Genomic DNA, 19,200 nt, shown 5'->3' on the forward strand with positions numbered 1-19,200 from the left:
ATGAAGTTCTTCGACTGAAGACTTTAAATCTCTGAAGACTTTCTGAAGACTTTGAAAGTGAAGAAATTGGTGTGACCTTGAAGACTTGGTATTCATTCGAGGAACATGAAGCGTGAAGACTTTTGTTTTCGTAGTTTCATTTTCTCTTTATTGAGTCATAGGAAACACAGTAGTGTTAAAGGGGATCGAGGAAATACTAAGGAAAAATTTCCATGTGATGCTCAACTCAAAATCCTACACCTACCAATCCCTTCGGGTGAAGCCATTGGAAATCTCATACAGTCCAGTCATATTCTTCAGCGACAGAGACGAAGTTCTCTGGTCTCTGAGGAATTTGTTCTGACTATGGAGTTAGGAATTCGCCAGTGTGGATTGCCTACACAGTGAGGAACATGATAGCCCTGAGGATTTTGCTACTCAAAATTCCGACCGTTGCTATGCTATGCGCCAGGTGTCCCAAAATATCTATCCACCTAACGGTCATATAATTGAAGGGCATTTATGTCTTATCATGTCGGGCTGCACCCTAGGCTATAAATAGCCGCCCCCTACAACCACTAGTTGGTTGTCTACTCCGAGAGAAACTGACACTTGTCATTTAAGAGCAACCCATCCTACGAGGACTTTGAGCGAAAATCATCAAGTGAGGAAAAACCCAAAACCCAAACACCTACAAACCCCAAGTGATTGAGCATCACTGAAGAGATTGATCCTGCGTGGATCGGACGCTTTTTACCTTTGAACAATGTGCTTATTCCAGATGGTTAGGCGTCATGGTCTAGAGCATCCAAGAGGAATTCTGGATCACCGAGTGACCAAGTTTGTGAAGGTTCGGAAGTCACCTGAAGACTTACCACGAGTGATTGGACGAGATCTGTGTGACCTTAGTTCAAGAAGAATACGGTGAGGACTGGGTGTCCTGAGCTGCGTGTTCAGGACTGGGTGTCCGGGACTGTGTGTCCTCGAGTTTAAATACTCAGCTGCTCCAACCAGACGTACAACTGAGACAGCAGTTGGAACTGGTCTACCAAATCATTGTCTTCACCAAGCTTACTGGTTCTATTCCCTCAACTCGTTCATTTCCTCATAACAGTGTTGTGTGTTTGTTCATATCTGTGTTTGAAGACTTTGACTGAAGACTTTCTCAATTTCCTCAGTTCAATTTCTTCAATCTGTTTGTCTTCATCATGTGTTATCCTGTGCTTACGCTTCCTATACTCTGTGCCTGTCTTCATTTCATCATGATGACTATGCTTGTATTCTGTTATGTTTACTTTTGAGTACTTATTCCACTGCTAGTAGTTCTTCGCTAAGGAATTTCCTCACCGGCAAATTCCCCCCCCCCCTCTAGTCAATATAACGCACTTTCAATTGGTATCAGAGCAAGGTACTCCCTTGTTCTGTGTGATTTTGGTTTAACCGCCTGGAGTTTAGTTATGTCGACCGCAGGTATGAAGAAAGTGACATGCCCCATCTTTGACGGTCATGAGTATCCCAAGTGGAAGGCCATGATGAAGAAGCGCCTCATGGCGATGAACAGCAAGCTGTGGACCGTCACTGAGATTGGTCTGACCAATCTGTGCAAGATGGCGGAAGCAGAACATTCGCAAGTACACTCTTCTCAACCTCACGGCGAAGGACGTCATCTCCTCCTGTCTGTCTCAAAATCAGTTCAGGAATATCATGCATCTCGATCATGCGAAGCTTATCTGGGACCGTCTCTCTAAGGTCTATGAAGGTCATCGAACATGTCATGATCCTTGGTTTGAGGACTTCAAGGAATCTCTCAAAGCGATGACATTCGAACCAGAATCATCATCTTTTGCATCATGCCTTATGGCAAAAGATGTTGAGGTAACTGAATGCTACCTATCCGAGTCTAGTGATGATGAATCTGGTGATGAATTTGGGCCCATCTATGTCAAACTTGCTTCCCTTGCCACTAAACAACAAAGAGCTTTGGAAAAAGTTCATTACATGCTAAATAAGAGCGATGATATGTTGGGTGAAGAAATGGATCAGTCAAAAGCTTTGGCTGAAAGTCTTCAGAGACTTCATACTAAGTATGACACCCTTCAAGATCATCATAACACTCTCTTATCCGATCATGAGAAGCTTTCTTATGAATTTCTTCAAAGAAAGCAAGACCTTGAAAAGATAAGAGTGAGTTATGAAGATCTTCAGAAGGAGCGCGATTCATTACTTGCTCAACAAATCAGCGCTTCTCAGGAAGAATTTGTTCCTCCTTGTTTGAAATGCATTGAACGTGAATCTGCTAATTCTTCACCTGAATGTTCAAATGCTGCTAATGTTTCAAATTATTCACATGCCTCTGCTATCACTAATTCATCATCTGAGGACATTGCTAGTATCACTGATGATGCAGGGCTGAAGGAATTGTACATGACAGGCATGTACAAAAGCCTCAAAGGGCATCAGACTCTTTGTGATGTGCTTAAAAAGCAGATCCTCAACAGGAACCCTAGGAAAGAGGGTATTGCCTTTGAGAGGAAACTCAATGCTGATGCTACATATTGGAAGCCTGAGCAGTACCCCAAAACTACATGGTTTGCTGCAAAGGGACCTCCAGTTGATCCATCTAACTTATCTGGATTTGCATGTGAATCTCCTCGTTCTTATGATGAGTCATTTGACTCCAACTATAAACTGTTCAAAAATCAGAATGGTGAAGTATTTGCTAGATATGTTGGCACTAACTGCAGGAACGGTTCCCCTATGAAGAAAATCTGGGTTCCCAAAAGATGCCTTGAAAATCTTCAGGTGAATGTCATCATGACGCCACCTATGAAGAATAGGAACCCCAGATCAAATTCTTCATATGAACCAAATTCTTCATATGGATCCAAGTCCTCATACGGACCAAACTCCTCACATGGATCATATTCCTCAAAAGGATAAAAGTCCTCATATGAACATCATCGTGCTAACCCGTCTGTTTCGCAGGGAAGATCCAAGGATTATGGATATGTACATTATTCTTCAAATCATTATGTCCATAAGTCCTGGGAAGAATTTCTCTGCTTACTCGTATGCTTACTCTAACCCCTCTTATGTGAAACGAAATGGACTGGCTTCTATGCCATCCTTCTCGTATGGAGCTCGCAGAATGATGAACTCTTTGCCACCCCTTCAGATGTGGGTGGTGAAGAAAAAGAACTAATCTCTTCTGCAGGGTCAGGTCTCCAGACGTACGTAATCATCTGAAGAATTTGCTGGAGGCCTGAGCATGCCTGATAGGACACAGGCTAATCATGAAGAAATGAACTTTCATTTCTCACGTCCTCATATTGTTTTATCTGTTCTCTTGCTTGATGAAATTGATCTGATGAATTGATGTCATATTCTTCATTGATGAAGTATATGAGTTTGTAAGCTACACTAATTCATCTACAGGACGATCAACCCAAAGCCACTGAGTGGGTCCTCGATAGTGGATGTACAAATCACATGACTGGTGACAAGAATCTATTGATGGATGCTCCATTATCTCCGTCGCATCTGAAGCATATCATCTTTGCCGACAAAGGCAAAATTCATGTATTGGGTCTAGGTAAGGTTGCGATCACAAAGGATCGACACATGGACAAAGTCATGCTTGTTGAGTCCTTAGGATACAACCTTATGTCTGTATCAATGCTTTGTGATCTTGATATGGTTGTTGTCTTTGGCAAGTACCGTTGTGTTGTGGTTATGGAAGCTGACATTTCCAAAGTCTTCAAAGGCTTTAGGAGAGGAGACCTGTATATTGTTGATTTCTCTACAGGACCACAACCAGCCGTGTGTCTACTTGCAAAAGCTTCAGAAGGCTGGCTCTGGCATCGACAACTTGGTCATGTGGGCATGAGGAATTTGCACACGCTTGCGAAGAAGAAGCTTGTCATTGGCATCGAGAATGTCAAATTCCTCAAGGATCACCTATGCGGAGCCTGTGAAGCTGGGAAGATGACAAAGGCCAAGCATCCAGCGAAGACTATCATGACCACTACTCGCCCATTTGAATTGCTTCACATGGATCTCTTCGGTCCTAATCATTATTCTGCTGTTTGAAATGATGCATCTCAATATGGCTTTGTTATTGTTGATGATTACTCTCGTTATACATGGGTACACCTTGTTACTTACAAACATGAAGTGCAGGAAGTCTTCAAACGATTTTCCTCGAGGGCTTCAACCAACTTTGGTGTGAAGATCAAGCACATCAGAAGTGACAATGGCACTGAGTTCAAGAATTCTGGTCTCGGTGACTATCTTAATGAACTTGGTATTACTCATGAGTTATCTACTCCTTACACTCCTCAGCAGAACAGTATCATGGAGCGCAAGAATATGACTCTTGCTGAGATGACTCGCACTATGCTTGATGAATACAAAACGCCTCGTCGTTTCTGGACTGAGGCAATTGATACTGCGTGCCACATCATCAATAGAGTATATCTTCACAAATTCTTCAAGAAGACTGCCTATGAACTCCTCACTGATAAGAAACCCAATAGAGCACCTACCTATGGTGATAGATGAACCAGCACCTGAGGAAACTATCAAGTTCAAGGCTACTGGGGATGCCATTCCTACTAAAGAATCTGCTGGAGAATTCATTCCAGAACATGAAGAACGTCGAGCTAATGCACCTGAAGAAAATACTGAAGAAAATGGTGCTAAAGAGAATGCTGATCAAATTCTTCAATGACAACAAGCTCATCCTCGCATTGCAAAAGAAGTGCAAGTTGAAAAGATCATCAATGACATCAAAGCGCCAGGTCCTCTCACACGCTCAAAAGCTTCACATTTATCTAACTTTTGTGGGCACTATGCTTTTGTCTCAATTACAGAGCCCACTAAGGTAGATGAAGCATTTCTAGAGCCTGAGTGGATTCAGGCCATGCAAGAAGAATTACATCAGTTCGAGCTCAACAATGTGTGGGAACTGGTCAAACGTCCAGATCCTCGCAAGCACAATATCGTTGGCACAAAGTGGATCTACCGCAACAAGCAAGATGAAAATGGCCTTGTTGTGGGGAATAAGGCACGGCTCGTAGCTCAAGGCTACACACAGCTTGAAGGAATTGATTTCGATGAAACTTTTGCACCTGTTGCTAGACTTGAGGCTATTCGCATATTACTTGCTTATGCTAACCATCATGATATCACTTTATATCAAATGGATGTGAAAAGTGCATTCCTTAATGGTAAGCTTGAGGAAGAATTATATGATGCTCAACCCACAGGTTTTGAAGATCCAAAGAATTCTGACAAAATCTTCAGACTCAACAAGGCCCTCTATGGCCTCAAGCAGGCCCCACGGGCGTGGTATGATACCTTGAAGGAATTCTTCATGAAGAAAGGCTTCAAACCCGATTCACTCGACCCTACTCTTTTCACTAAATCTTATGATGGTGAATGGTTTGTGTGCCAAATATATGTTGCTGATATTATCTTTGGCTATACTGACCAATGTTATAGTGATGCATTTGCCTATATGATGAGTGAAGAATATCAAATGTCTATGATGGGAGAGTTGAAATTCTTCTTAGGTCTTCAAATTCGTCAACAACGCAATGGCATATTCATATCCCAGGAGAAATACCTCAAGGATGTACTGAGGAAATTCGGCATGCAAGATTGCAAAGGCGTCAAAATTCCTATGCCCACAAATGGCCATATGTGCACTGATGAAAATGGCATTGACTTCGATCATAAGGCATACCACTCCATGATTGGCTCTTTATTGTACTTATGTGCATCTAGGTCAGACATAATGCTTAGTGTTTGCATGTGTGCCCGATTTCAAGCTACACCGAAGGAATCACACCATAAGGCTGTGAAGCATATTCTTCGATATCTAGCTCACACACCAACACTTGGATTATGGTACCCCAAGGGCTTGGCTTTTGATCTCATTGGATATTCTGACTCTGACTATGTTGGTGATCGTGTGGACCGCAAGTTAACATCTGGTACATGTCATTTCCTCGGACGATCTTTGGTGTGTTGGTCCTCGAAGAAACATAACTGCGTATCACTATCTACTGCTGAAGCTGAGTACATTGCCGCTGGTTCTTGCTGTGCTCAATTGCTATGGATGAAGCAAACTCTCAAGGACTACGGCGTCAACATGAAGAATGTGCCTCTCTTCTGTGACAATGAGAGTGCCATCAAGATTGCTCACAACCCAGTTCAGCACTCGAAGACTAAGCACATTCAGATTCGTCATCATTTTCTTTGTGATCATGTGTTGAAGGGCGACATTTCTATTGAGCATGTGAAGACTGAAGAACAGCTAGCCGATATCTTCACAAAGCCCTTGGATGAGAAGAGATTTAGCAAGTTGCGGTGTGAGCTAAATATCCTAGAATCTTTGAATGTTCTTTGAAAAGGACACTCATCCTAACACTTATGCAAAATTGATGACTTAGATGTGCAACACAAGAAGAAATGTTTTTCTTCAATCAATGAAGAATAACACTCTTAGTGTGAAGAAATTAATGAAGAATTCGATTCTCAGAACCCTACGATAATCGTACGCAGTGTCTGAAATCATCATTCTTATACAGTGGGTCACGCCACCACCAAAAGTTGAAATTCCTCAGTTGTTCATATTCTTCAACTTTGCATTGTCTTCACTATTTCTGTCGTTTTTCTTCATTAGCTATATATATATATATGAGTTTATGTCCTCTACAGCATTCACTTATTGCTAATTCTTGAATTTGATTTTTCTGCTAAGTGAATGTGATCGGACCCTTCCCCTCTATGCTATACTCAACCCAATCTCTTCACAAATTCTTCATATGCGTTCTATTTGAAACTCGTTCAAAATCTTCACTGTGTCCTTGCCAGCTGAAGAAATTGCGAACGAAACTTTAAAACCTATCATGTCTAAATTTTCGGCTTTGCCGCTCAAACCGTTCCGCGTCACACGATACACTTATCCACTGACACACGATCGCACACAATCTCCACCTCTCAGTACGTGGGTGACACATGTCAAGCGAATGAGAAGGGTCAGGGGCACGTTCGTCCAATTTCTTCGGGCGAACAGTTTTTCACCGTGGCTATAAATACCCCTCCTTCCCTTCCTCACTTCTTTTACTCCGCTCGACCTCTCTCCAGCTTAAGCTTCTCAAACCCTAGCGCTGTCGCTACTTCATCATTGCCGGTGAGGAAGAGCTTCACTGCCTCGACCTCGTCGCCGCCGTACTCGCGCCGTCCGCGAAAATCTTCACTCCGCCGCCGCCGTAGCTGTCTTCCTCCGCCGAGTTAGGGCGTGGAAGATCTACACAGACGAACCTCACTTCTCCACTTCACTATTTGTCATGTTCTTCATCCAGGGTAATTAAAAGTTACTTTTACTGCCCTCATTGATTCGAATGATTATCTACAAAATCTTCAAAGGTGTTTCTCTTCATATCTTCACACACTAAACACCTCACAAATCATCTGTTCTTGATTCGTTTCTCTAAGCATCATTTTTCTTCAAGATTCCTCAATTGTGTGGATCTTCGATCTATACAACTCTGGAACCTAAGACAAAGAACGCTTAGTGAAATTCTTCAAGACTCATCTGGTCAAATTCCTCGAACTTGTTCCTTTTTGAAAAACCTTCTGAGAACGCATATGACCTCTCCAAATTCCTCGCAACTATACTCTGTTCACAGGTACTCATGTCAGCTGCTGAATCACTAGGTTCTCATCAACTTAACTCATTTGCAGCGTTCCTCGAAGAAAAGTTGCATACTTCTTCAGAGAATTCAATTTTCCAAATTCCTCAACTGAAGAAAATGGCTGACGTAAGAAGCCACAGAAAGGAGGAAAGAGGCCTGAGCTCAATACAGCATTTGAGATCCCTGATGAAATATATGCTGGGTACTGCACACCTCCTGAGGAAACCAATAATGAGTGCAAGGGGCACATTCAGAAGATAGAGAGGAGATGGGCTAGAGGGTGGAGGGAGTACAGATATGTCACTCCCAAGTACATGAAGAAATTCGCACTCAATCCTCCATGCCCAAGACCTCCATTGGCACCTGGCCAAATAGCTGATCCCACCAGCCTCAAGCGTGGTGAGGACTATCCTGATGAATGGGCCAAGCGCCAAGCCAAGTTGGCTAAGAAAGCCAGAGAAGTAGTGAGGAAATTCAATGAAGACTTTGCTGCTGCTGCCTCTGCTGAGGCCTCTGCTGTCAAGCCGAAAAAGGCTATGTCAAAGAAGCCTGCGCGTAAGCCAAGTGCTTCACCAACAGTGCCCTCAAGGCCAAGTTCCTCAGCAATGCCCTCACGGCCAGAATCTTCAAAGCCCTCAAGGCCAATTCCTCATGCTGCTCCTGCTCCTTCAAAATCCTCAGCTCCTCCAAAGTCCTCGGTTGTTCCGACAAAGTCCTCAGCACCTGTGCATCTTGCCTCGTGCCAAAGGACTGCAGGCATCTCAATTGCCTCAGGAGCTTCAGCTAGTTCCTCAGCTGCACCAAATTCCTCAACGGGACCCTCTCTACTGAAGACAAAGGCCACTGCTGGACGAGGTCCTCACCCTAGTCCTCGGAAGAAGCAAGTTGCCTTCCAAGTGTCGTCTAATGAAGACGAAGCTGATGATGATGAACTTGCTGAAATCATCAGAGATAGGCAAGTCAGGGCCGCTAGAGCCAAGGGAACAGATGTGCCACTGCTTTTGGATCCCAAGTTGATCCTCGAATACATTGATGTTTGGCACAAGGACCCCAACACTCCCATGCCTGATTTCAAGTTGACTCCTGGCCAAAGTCACATGCTGACCCATTTCATCCAAGAAGAAAAATGGAAATATGAGAAGGCCAGGCAGATCAAGAAAGCGCAGTACAAAAAGGAGCGTTATCTGAAGAAAAATGTTGTCTCTATGACAACTAAAGAACTTGTCACTACTCAATCTGAGATCAAGAAACTCAGTGATGAATTTGACGCATACCATGCTGATTGGCTTGGAGCCAAGGTTCGTTTTGTGAAACTTGCGGATAACTTCACTTCCAATGTTGCTGCCCCAACGCAACAGGAAGTTCCTCAGGCTGAAGCATCCGCTCAGCTGACTGAAGAACATGCCAGCACCGCTGATGAAAATCAGGCTGCTGAAGAAAATGTGAGTTCCAGGGCTGATGACTGCATTCCATTCGCTGAAGAAATTGCCAGGGCATCCACTAGTGGTGCGCCTGAAGAAACTGAACAAATCAGGGCAACTGCATCAGTTGTGCCTGAAGAAAATCAACCAAATTCCTCTGCTCCTCCTACGCCAACACCAACTCCGATCCTTCCATCTGCATCAGATGTGAAGAAGACCAAGGCTGCAGAGCGTGCAGCAGTGAAGAAAAGGAAAGCATCAGCTACTTCAGATTCTTCAGCTCCGAAGAAGATGAAGCTTTTGACCAGTTCATTTGCTAATCCCATTGATGTTGTTCCAATCTCAACCATGCCATCAAAGGACCTTGTTCCTTTTGGTGAAGAATATGAGATCCCTAGAGGATCTGATGAAGAAAATCATTCTGCTGCTTCGTCAGAGAAGATTGATGAAGAAATTGAAGTGGATACGATCCCTTCAACACCTTTCATCTCCTCGCCCATGCCTCAGTTCAGAGCTGAAGAGGCTGGCGTTGAAGAAATGGAAGATGAAGATGTGGACGTTGGCTGCTCCACACCCGTAATAAGTGATGAATTCTGGGAAAGTCAGCATCCAAACTCTCCAATGTTCACACCGTTGCAGCAAATACCTTAGTCCCCCGCACAAACTGTTCAAATGGGCTCCAAATAAATTCACCCCACTTTATCTGTACATGAGGAAATTCCAGCCACTAGTGCTGAAGAAACTGCTGCTGCTGAACATCTGAAGACGCAGACTGCCACTGAAGAGGAACCAGAAATTCCTCAGCCTGAAGAACCTGAGATTGTGATTCCTGAGGTCGTGATGCGAATCACTGACACTCCTCTGCCAAAGCCAAAGGATCCATTCTCACACAAGCAAAAGTTCAAGGCTGATGATTTCTTCGGCGAGCATGTATTCTTTGAAGACTACAACCGTTATAACTCTGCTCGCATTAGGAAGAGGCGTTTCTGGACTGCTAGTCAAGCCAATTTCTATTCCTCAGTGTTGTTCAACAAAGAGAAAATCTTCTACCATGAGCATATTCCTCATGTGGGTATGGAATCTCTGCCGTGCTTCGCAGCAGTCCTCAATGTTCTTCACGATGCTGGACTGTTAAACTTTTGCTCTAACATCTGCGATTGGAATGAAGAACTGATTCTTTAATTTTATGCAACGTTGCACATCACAGGAGATTCTGAAGATGTGAATTCATGAGTGCTGGACTGGATGTCTGAAAACACTCACTACACTGCACCAGCGTCTAAATTGCTTCGTGCCTTACCACTCAGTCCTCCCCTTGAAGAAGCTCGTTGCATCTACAGTGAACCTGAGCTTACAAATCACTACATGCAGGTTCTGATGAAACCTTTGAAGCCAGGTCAGGCCCCAAGAACCAAATTCCTCGTGAAGGAATTACTTTAAGTGCCCAGAACTGTCTATCGTATTCTTACAAGGACAATGAGTCCTATCAAAGGCCACCACTCATCTAATGAAGAAATTGTTGGCATCATGAAGAATCTGGTATTCAACATCATTCATGGCATTCCTGTCAATTATCACGATTTCTTCATGAGGACTCTGGCAAATGTTGCACTATCTCCGTTTGAGCTGAAGCCTTATGCACCTTGGATTATGAGATTCCTCACGACAAGGTCTTCACTCAACTACAAAGCTGATTTTCAGAATCACCTCAGCTACTTGCCCCCGATTGAAGTCCTCAAGCAGACCTATTCCTCAGTTGATGAAAAGGGCAAGGCACCAGCTGTTATAGATGAAGGCATTCTTCCATTGGATGGTCAGTTTCGCAAAGCTGCCTCTTATTCCACCAATGATGACTCTGCCACACATGACTTTGCCAATGCACCCAAGTCTACTCCTCAAGCCACTGCTCCTCATGTGATGACTGATCGTGAGCTTCTACTTAGTCTTCACCAGAAGGTGGATCGAAATCATAAATGGGTTAAGCGTCAGTTTGGCTCATTTCTTCACAACATGACTGCTACACACAATGCAGTGAAGAAAAACCATTACTACCTCCATGAAGTGTTCAGTTGCACCTGGGCCATTCTGTCACATCTGTATGGTGAAGACGATCTGAAGAAAATGGGTCTCAAGGAAGATTTTGACTGGTCTGCACCTCCACCGAAGAAATTCAACAAGGTCAAGGTTCCTTCCTTAGTGGCTAGCTCATATTCTTCATCGCGCGACACTGATGAAAATGAAGACTTGGACGACACTGCGGCAGGCCCTACTACGACAAACGACCCCAACAACGCTGGCGCTCCTTCATCAACTTGATATTCTTCAGGGGCGTTAGTCCTCATATTCAATCCTTTTGGTCATTTGATGACAAAGGGGGAGAATTTTGAGTTAGTCTTCAAGCGGGTCTTTCTATATGGGCATTTATTTTTTTCAAGTTACAACTCTCGTTCCTCTGAGACTTTATTGGATCGAGTTGTAAACTTCAACCCGATGGTGCTCTGATACTTTTGATATGTTTTACTGCATGCTTATTCCTCATATATGCTAATGCACGCATGCTGAATTACATCAGTCACCATATTTCATCATGCATTTCGAAATCTTCATTGTTATACGTAAAATGCGTGTATGAATTACAAGATATAGGGGGAGATCTCCATGATTCAACTCTTCAAGTGTGCATTGCTTCAAAAGCAAATTCCTCACTATGAACATATTCAGGGGGAGTTCTTCTATATCTTGCAATCAAATTCCTCAATATCAGTATTTACAATTCATATGTTTATCCCCGTTGAAAACTTAACCTATATTGTCATCAATCACCAAAAAGGGGGAGATTGTAAGTGCATCTAGTGCCCCTTAGTGATTTTGGTGTATTGAAGACTTATAGGTTAAGGGACTAATGCGTTTGTGAGTGTACACAGGTCTATAAGTCTATGAGGAGTTTGATATTTACAAAGAAAGTCGACCCTAAAAATGAAGTTCTTCGACTGAAGACTTTCTGAAGACTTTGAAAGTGAAGAAATTGGTGTGACCTTGAAGACTTGGTATTCGTTCGAGGAACATGAAGCGTGAAGACTTTTGTTTTCGTAGTTTCATTTTCTCTTTCTTGAGTCATAGGAAACACCATACTGTTAAAGGGGGTCAAGGAAATACCAAGGAAAAATTACCATGTGATGCTCAACTCAAAATCCTACACCTACCAATCCCTTCGAGTGAAGCCATTGGAAATCTCATACAGTCCAATCATATTCTTCAGCGACAGAGCCGAAGTTCTTCTGGTCTCTGAGGGATTTGTTCTGACTGTGGAGTTAGGAATTCGCTAGTGCGAATTGCCTACACAGTGAGGAACATGATAGACCTGAGGATTTTGCTACTCAAAATTCCGACCGTTGTTGGGCTATGCACCAACTGTCCCAAAATATCTATCCACCTAACGGTCATATCATTGAAGGGCATTTATGTCTTATCATGTCAGGCTACTCCCTAGGCTATAAATAGCCGCCCCCTACAACCACTAGCTGGTTGCCTGCTCCGAGAGAAACTGACACTTGTCATTTGAGAGCAACCCATCCTCGAGGACTTTGAGTGAAAATCATCAAGTGAGGAAAAACCCAAAACCCAAACACCTACAAACCCCAAGTGATTGAGCATCACTAAAGAGATTGATCCTGCGTGGATCCGACGCTTGTTACCTTTGAAGACCGTGCTTCTTCCAGATGGTTAGGCATCATGGTCTAGAGCATCCAAGAGGAATTGTGGATCGCCGAGTGACCAAGTTTGTGAAGGTTCGGAAGTCACCTGAAGACTTACCACGAGTGATTGGACGAGGTCTGTGTGACCATAGTTCAAGGAGAATACAGTGAGGACTGGGTGTCCTGAGCTGCGTGTTCAGGACTGGGTGTCCGGGACTGTGTGTCCCCGAGTTTAAATACTCAGCCGCTCCAACCAGACGTACAACTGAGACAGCAGTTGGAACTGGTCTACCAAATCATTGTCTTCACCAAGCTTACTGGTTCTATTCCCTCAACCTGTTCATTTCCTCATAATTGTGTTGTGTGTTTGTTCATATCTATGTTTGAAGACTTTGACTGAAGACTTTCTCAATTTCCTCAGTTCAATTTCTTCAGTATGTTTGTGTTCATCCGGTGCTATCCTATGCTTACGCTTCCTGTACTCTATGCCTGTCTTCATTTCATCATGATGACTATACTTGTATTCTGTTATGTTTACTTTTGAGTACTTATTCCGTTGCTAGTAGTTCTTCGCTAAGAAATTTCCTCACTGGCAAATTCCTCAGTGAAGAATTTCATAAAAATCGCCTACTCACCCCCCTTCTAGTCGATATAACGCACTTTCAGCAAGAAAGAAAATACGGCCACGTACATACATACGGGCGGGGTCTCGAACGCCTACTCGCGCATACGTATGGCCAGGGCTCGTGTACGTGGCTGGGTCGGAAGGAGAAACTACGTCGTCATCGTGTTCATGGGGAGGCAACAGAATGTGTCGTGTTCATCGGGAGGCAATGGAACGCGTGGGAGCCAACCGGCTTGGACGGAACGGCTGATGGAAACGAGGCTTGGCGTACCGCAGAACAGAGGAAACGGCCTTGTGTTCGACCGGCCACGGTCGAAACGGGATCATTTTCATTGGGAGGGGCCTGGCATACCGCAAAACAGAGGAAACGGACTTGTGTTGGACCTCCTAGTGTCGAAACGGGGTCCTGTTGATCGGGAGGGGTGTGGCATACCGCAAAGCGGAGGAAACAGACTTGTGTTGGAGCGCTACGGTCGAAACGGGGGTCCTGTTCATTAGGAGGGGGTGTGGCGTACCGCAAAATGGGACTCCACGAGATACTGTTCATCTCCACCATCGACCCCCTCCAGCCTCCACGGGCTACTATTCATCCACCGTCGACCTCTTCCAGCCTCCACCTGCGACTATTCATCCACGGGCTCCTGTTCATCCAGCCTCCATCGCGCGCTACTCCACCAGCTACTGTTCAACCAGCCCTCTCCACGGGCTCCTGTTGAACCACCCCTCCATGGGCTACTGTTCATCCAGCCCTCCACCATCCACTGTTCATCCAGCCCTCCACGGGGTCGTCCTGTTCATCCAGCCCTCCACGGGGTCCTGTTCATCCAGCCCCAACCGGCTCGATCGATCGGGGTCCTTTTCATCCAGAGGCAACACCACGGGGTCCTGTTCATCCACCCCACCGGGAACTGTTCATCCAACCCCCCCAGCAATGCTCACTGTTCATCCAGAGGCAGCATCGATCGGCTTTAGTTAGCAGCAGTAGCGAAGGAATCACTCGGGTTCTGTAGCGTAGCTAGTGCAATCGCTCGGGTTCAGTTAGAGCCCAACGCCTTCCTCGGGTTTAGTAAGAGCCCAACGCCTCGCACACAAGCGCGTATGTGTACGAGAGAAACGCGCATCGCTCGGCCCCTGACCACCCACCATAACCAGGAACTCCCCGAAATTTTCCTCGCCCTCGCTTCTACCACAGTTTTTTCCGTCATGGATGGCCCACAGAATGTCATGCAGCTGCGTCTCCGACCCACCCAGGATGAAAATCCCATTTTCTGTCATGATTTTTTTTCATAGAAGTAGGAGCCCACCACATCTATGATGATACCGGGTTTTATCACAATTATCATCATAGAAGTGTCATAAGTATGACAGAAAAAATTTCGTTCGGCCCAAAATGTCACGGATGTGTCTTTCTTTTGTAGTGAGGCCTCTTCAGCCTCGATGATCAGTCATGCGTTGGTCTCGAGATTGACAGTAGCTGGCCCTTCCGAGAGAATCACTTCTGGTACAAAGCAAGTGTTTCCAATGCCGATGAGTGGTTGAGCTGAAGTTCATTTCATCGCTTTGTTATTTGTTGTGTGAGAAAAACTTTACTAGAATGTTTTGCTGGAAATGATCTATAATCCAACGTGTATCCTCGTTATCATTGTGGGTTGATGACTTGTTGTATGTAATCAATGGTACATTTGCATATGCGTCCATCAACTCACGCCTGCTAGTGGAGTCCATATGAACAGTGCTAGTAATTTTAGTTGCAAAAATTAGATAGTGCTAGTGATTTGTAGTTGCATATTTTGACAAATCGCAGTATTGCAAGGTTGACAAATGGCAATGTTACTAGATAAACAAATGTCAATATTTCCAGTTTGGCAAATGGCAACATACCCAAAATGACAGATATGCAAATCTTACCCAATTGTTTGTATGTGCTTGCACACGGGTCATGCAAAACAACCGTCTGCGTTGAAGGGATGTAGAAATCCTGCTCGGCACATTTTCCGTTGGCTTCCTGGGGAAGTTGTTGGTTTGCATACGGGTGTTGTAACTAAAACGTTTGCGATGAGTGTTTTATATTTAAAAACCATTGACTTCTTTCAAAAGAAAATTGTTTGATAAGTCTATACATTAAAAGAGAAAAACGCAAGTTCGTTCAAACCATATGTTTCATTCAGCCGCACTGCAAATTTATATTCATATGATTGAGAATTCAATACATAGTATTAAACCCCAAAAAAAACTATTTCCGGCGGTGGCTGAGGCGGCGTGCCTCGCCGTCGTTGTCGTTGTCATCCTCCGGACATCGTTGTTGAACTCTTCAAGGCAGCACAAAATGTTCTTCACTTGTAAATAAAACATCATGTCTTCGCGCGATCGACGAGCGGGGCGGGGGAGAACGGCAACTAGCACTGCTAAGAGGTAGCGGTCGATGGCAGCGTCCCATGCCACTAAGGGGGCGCGCGCACGGGCACGGGCACGGCGAGTGCAGCCAACCGCACGGGGACTGGCACCGCGGTGGGTGGACGGGCGCGCATGGGCAGGTGCACGGGCACGGCGGGTGCAGCCAAATGCACGGGGGCCGGCGCCACGGCGGGTGGAGGGGCACGCACAGGCACGGGCACTGGCGCGGGCGCTGGCATGTACACGAGCTTGCGCGGGTCCACGGAGACCACGCTGACGCCCGCGGCTTCTAGCTCTGCGATAGTGCTCGGCGACCAGCCCGTCAATGCTACGGGGACGGTCGATGGCGCGGGCGCGGGGATGGGATCTGGGACGGGAGCGGGGGTAGCAACCGCCGGGGCCAGCTGGTTCTGGGCCATGTCCATGAGGCCCCATTCTTCCTTATTTTCTATCCCCTCCGGCTCGGAGTCGACTTCACCCAACTTGAAGACTAGTGCCAGATGATCATTCTGCGCCATGGCATTGGCAGAGGTCTGCGGAAGGGAGGGGAATGGGAGGCAAACAGTAATGCCGGCCGTATTAGACAACGGATCGGGCGCCATTAATGGAGAGGAAGGTGATACGTCCATTTTGCATCATGCTTTTATATCGATATTTATTGCATTATGGGTTGTTGTTACACATTAAGTCACAATACTTATGCCTATTCCCTCTTATTTTACAAGGTTTACATGAAGAGGGAGAATGCCGGCAGCTAGAATTCTGGGCTGGAAAAGGAGCAAATATTAGACACCTATTCTGCACAACTCCAAAAGTCCTGAAACTTCAAGGGAGCACGTTTCAGAATATATATAAAATATTGGGCGAAGGAAGTACCAGAGGGGGGCCACCCACCATCCACGAGGGCGGGGGACACGCCCTACCCCCCTGGGTGCACCCCCTGCCTCGTGGGCCCCTGGCATCCCTCCGGTGCCCATCTTCTGCTATATGAGGTCTTTAATCTGGAAAAAAATCATAAGCAAGCTCATGGGACGAAACTCCGCCGCCACGAGGCGGAACCTTGGCGGAACCAATCTAGGGCACTGGCGGAGCTGTTCTGCCGGGGAAACATCCCTCCGGGAGGGGGAAATCATCACCATCGTCATCACCATCGATCCTCTCATCGGGAGGGGGTCAATCTCCAACAACATCTTCACCAGCACCATCTCATATCAAACCCTAGTTCATCTCTTGTATCCAATCTTTGTCTCAAAACCTCAGATTGGTACCTGTGGGTTACTAGTAGTGTTGATTACTCCTTGTAGTTCATGCTAGTTGGTTTATTCGGTGGAAGATCATATGTTCAGATCCTTTATGGATATTAACACCCCTCTGATGATTTGTGAGTAGTTACGTTTATTCCTGAGGACATGGGAGAAGTCTTGCTGTAAGTAGTCATGTGAATTTGGTATTCGTTCAATATTTTGATGAGATGTATGTTGTCTCTCCTCTAGTGGTGTCATGTGAACGTCGACTACATGACACTTCACCATTGTTTGGACCTAGGGGAAGGCATTGGGAAGTAATAAGTAGATGATAGGTGATGTCTACTACACAACCTTCTTCTTGTAGATGTTGTTGGGCCTCCAAGTGGAGAGGTTTGTAGGACAGTAGCAAATTTCCCTCAAGTGGATGACCTAAGGTTTATCAATCCGTAGGAGGCGTAGGATGAAGATGGTCTCTCTCAAGCAACCCTGCAACCAAATAACAAAAAGTTTCTTGTGTCCCCAACACACCCAATACAATGGTAAATTGTATAGGTGCACTAGTTCGGCGAAGAGATGGTGATACAAGTGGTATATGGATAGTAGATAAAGGTATTTGTAATCTGAAATAATAAAAACAGCAAGGTAGCAAGTGATAAAAGTGAGCGTAAACGGTATTGCAATGATAGTAAACAAGGCCTAGGGTTCATACTTTCGCTAGTGTAAGTTCCCTCAACAATACTAACATAATTGGATCACATAACTATCCCTCAACATGCAACAAAGAGTCACTCCAAAGTCACTAATAGCGGAGAACGAACAAAGAGATTATGGTAGGGTACGAAACCACCTCAAAGTTATTCTTTTGAATCAATCCGTTGGGCTATTCCTATAAGTGTCACAAACAGCCCTAGAGTTCATACTAGAATAACACCTTAAGACACAAATCAATCAAAACCCTAATGTCACCTAGATACTCCAATGTCACCTCAAGTATCCATGGGCATGATTATACGATATGCATCACACAATCTCAATTCATCTATTCAACCAACACAAAGGACCTCAAAGAGTGCCCCAAAGATCTACCGGAGAATCATGACGAAAACGTGTGCCAACCCCTATGCATAGGTTCATGAACCTGCAAGTTGGTCACCTTAACATACATCAAGTGGCACGCGGTATCCCATTGTCACCACAGATATCCACGGCAAGACATACATCAAGTGTTCTCAAATCTTTAAAGACTCAATCCGATAAGATTACTTCAAAGGGGAAACTCGATCCATTACAAGAGAGAAGAGGGGGAGGAGAAACATAAGATCCAACTATAATAGCAAAGCTTGCGATACATCAAGATCGTGCCAAATCAAGAACACGAGAGAGAGAGAGAGATCAAACACATAGCTACTGGTACATACCCTCAGCCCCGAGGGAGAACTACTCCCTCCTCGTCTTGGAGAGCACCGGGATGATGAAGATGTTGGAAATATGCCCTAGAGGCAATAATAAATTAGTTATTATTATATTATATTTCATTGTTCATGATAATCGTTTATTATCCATGTTAGAATTGTATTGATACGAAACTCAGATACATGTGTGGATACATAGACAACACCATGTCCCTAGTAAGCCTCTAGTTGACTAGCTCGTTGATCAATAGATGGTTACGGTTTCCTGACCATGGACATTGGATGTCGTTGATAACGGGAGCACATCATTAGGAGAATGATGTGATGGAAAAGACCCAATCCTAAGCCTAGCACAAGATCGTGTAGTTCGTATGCTAAAGCTTTTCTAATGTCAAGTATCATTTCCTTAGACCATGAGATTGTGCAACTCCCGGATACCGTAGGAGTGCTTTGGGTGTGCCAAACATCACAACGTAACTGGGTGGCTATAAAGGTGCACTACGGGTATCTCCAAAAGTGTCTGTTGGGTTGGCACGAACCGAGACTGGGATTTGTCACTCCGTGTAATGGAGAGGTATCTCTGGGCCCACTCGGTAGGACATCATCATAATGTGCACAATGTGACCAAGGAGTTGATCACGGGATGATGTGTTACGGAACGAGTAAACAGACTTGCCGGTAACGAGATTGAACAAGGTATCAGGATACCGACGATCGAATCTCG

The sequence above is a fragment of the Triticum urartu genome, chromosome 7 (genome assembly GCF_003073215.2).
Source record: "Triticum urartu cultivar G1812 chromosome 7, Tu2.1, whole genome shotgun sequence".
Classification (NCBI taxonomy): domain Eukaryota; kingdom Viridiplantae; phylum Streptophyta; class Magnoliopsida; order Poales; family Poaceae; genus Triticum; species Triticum urartu.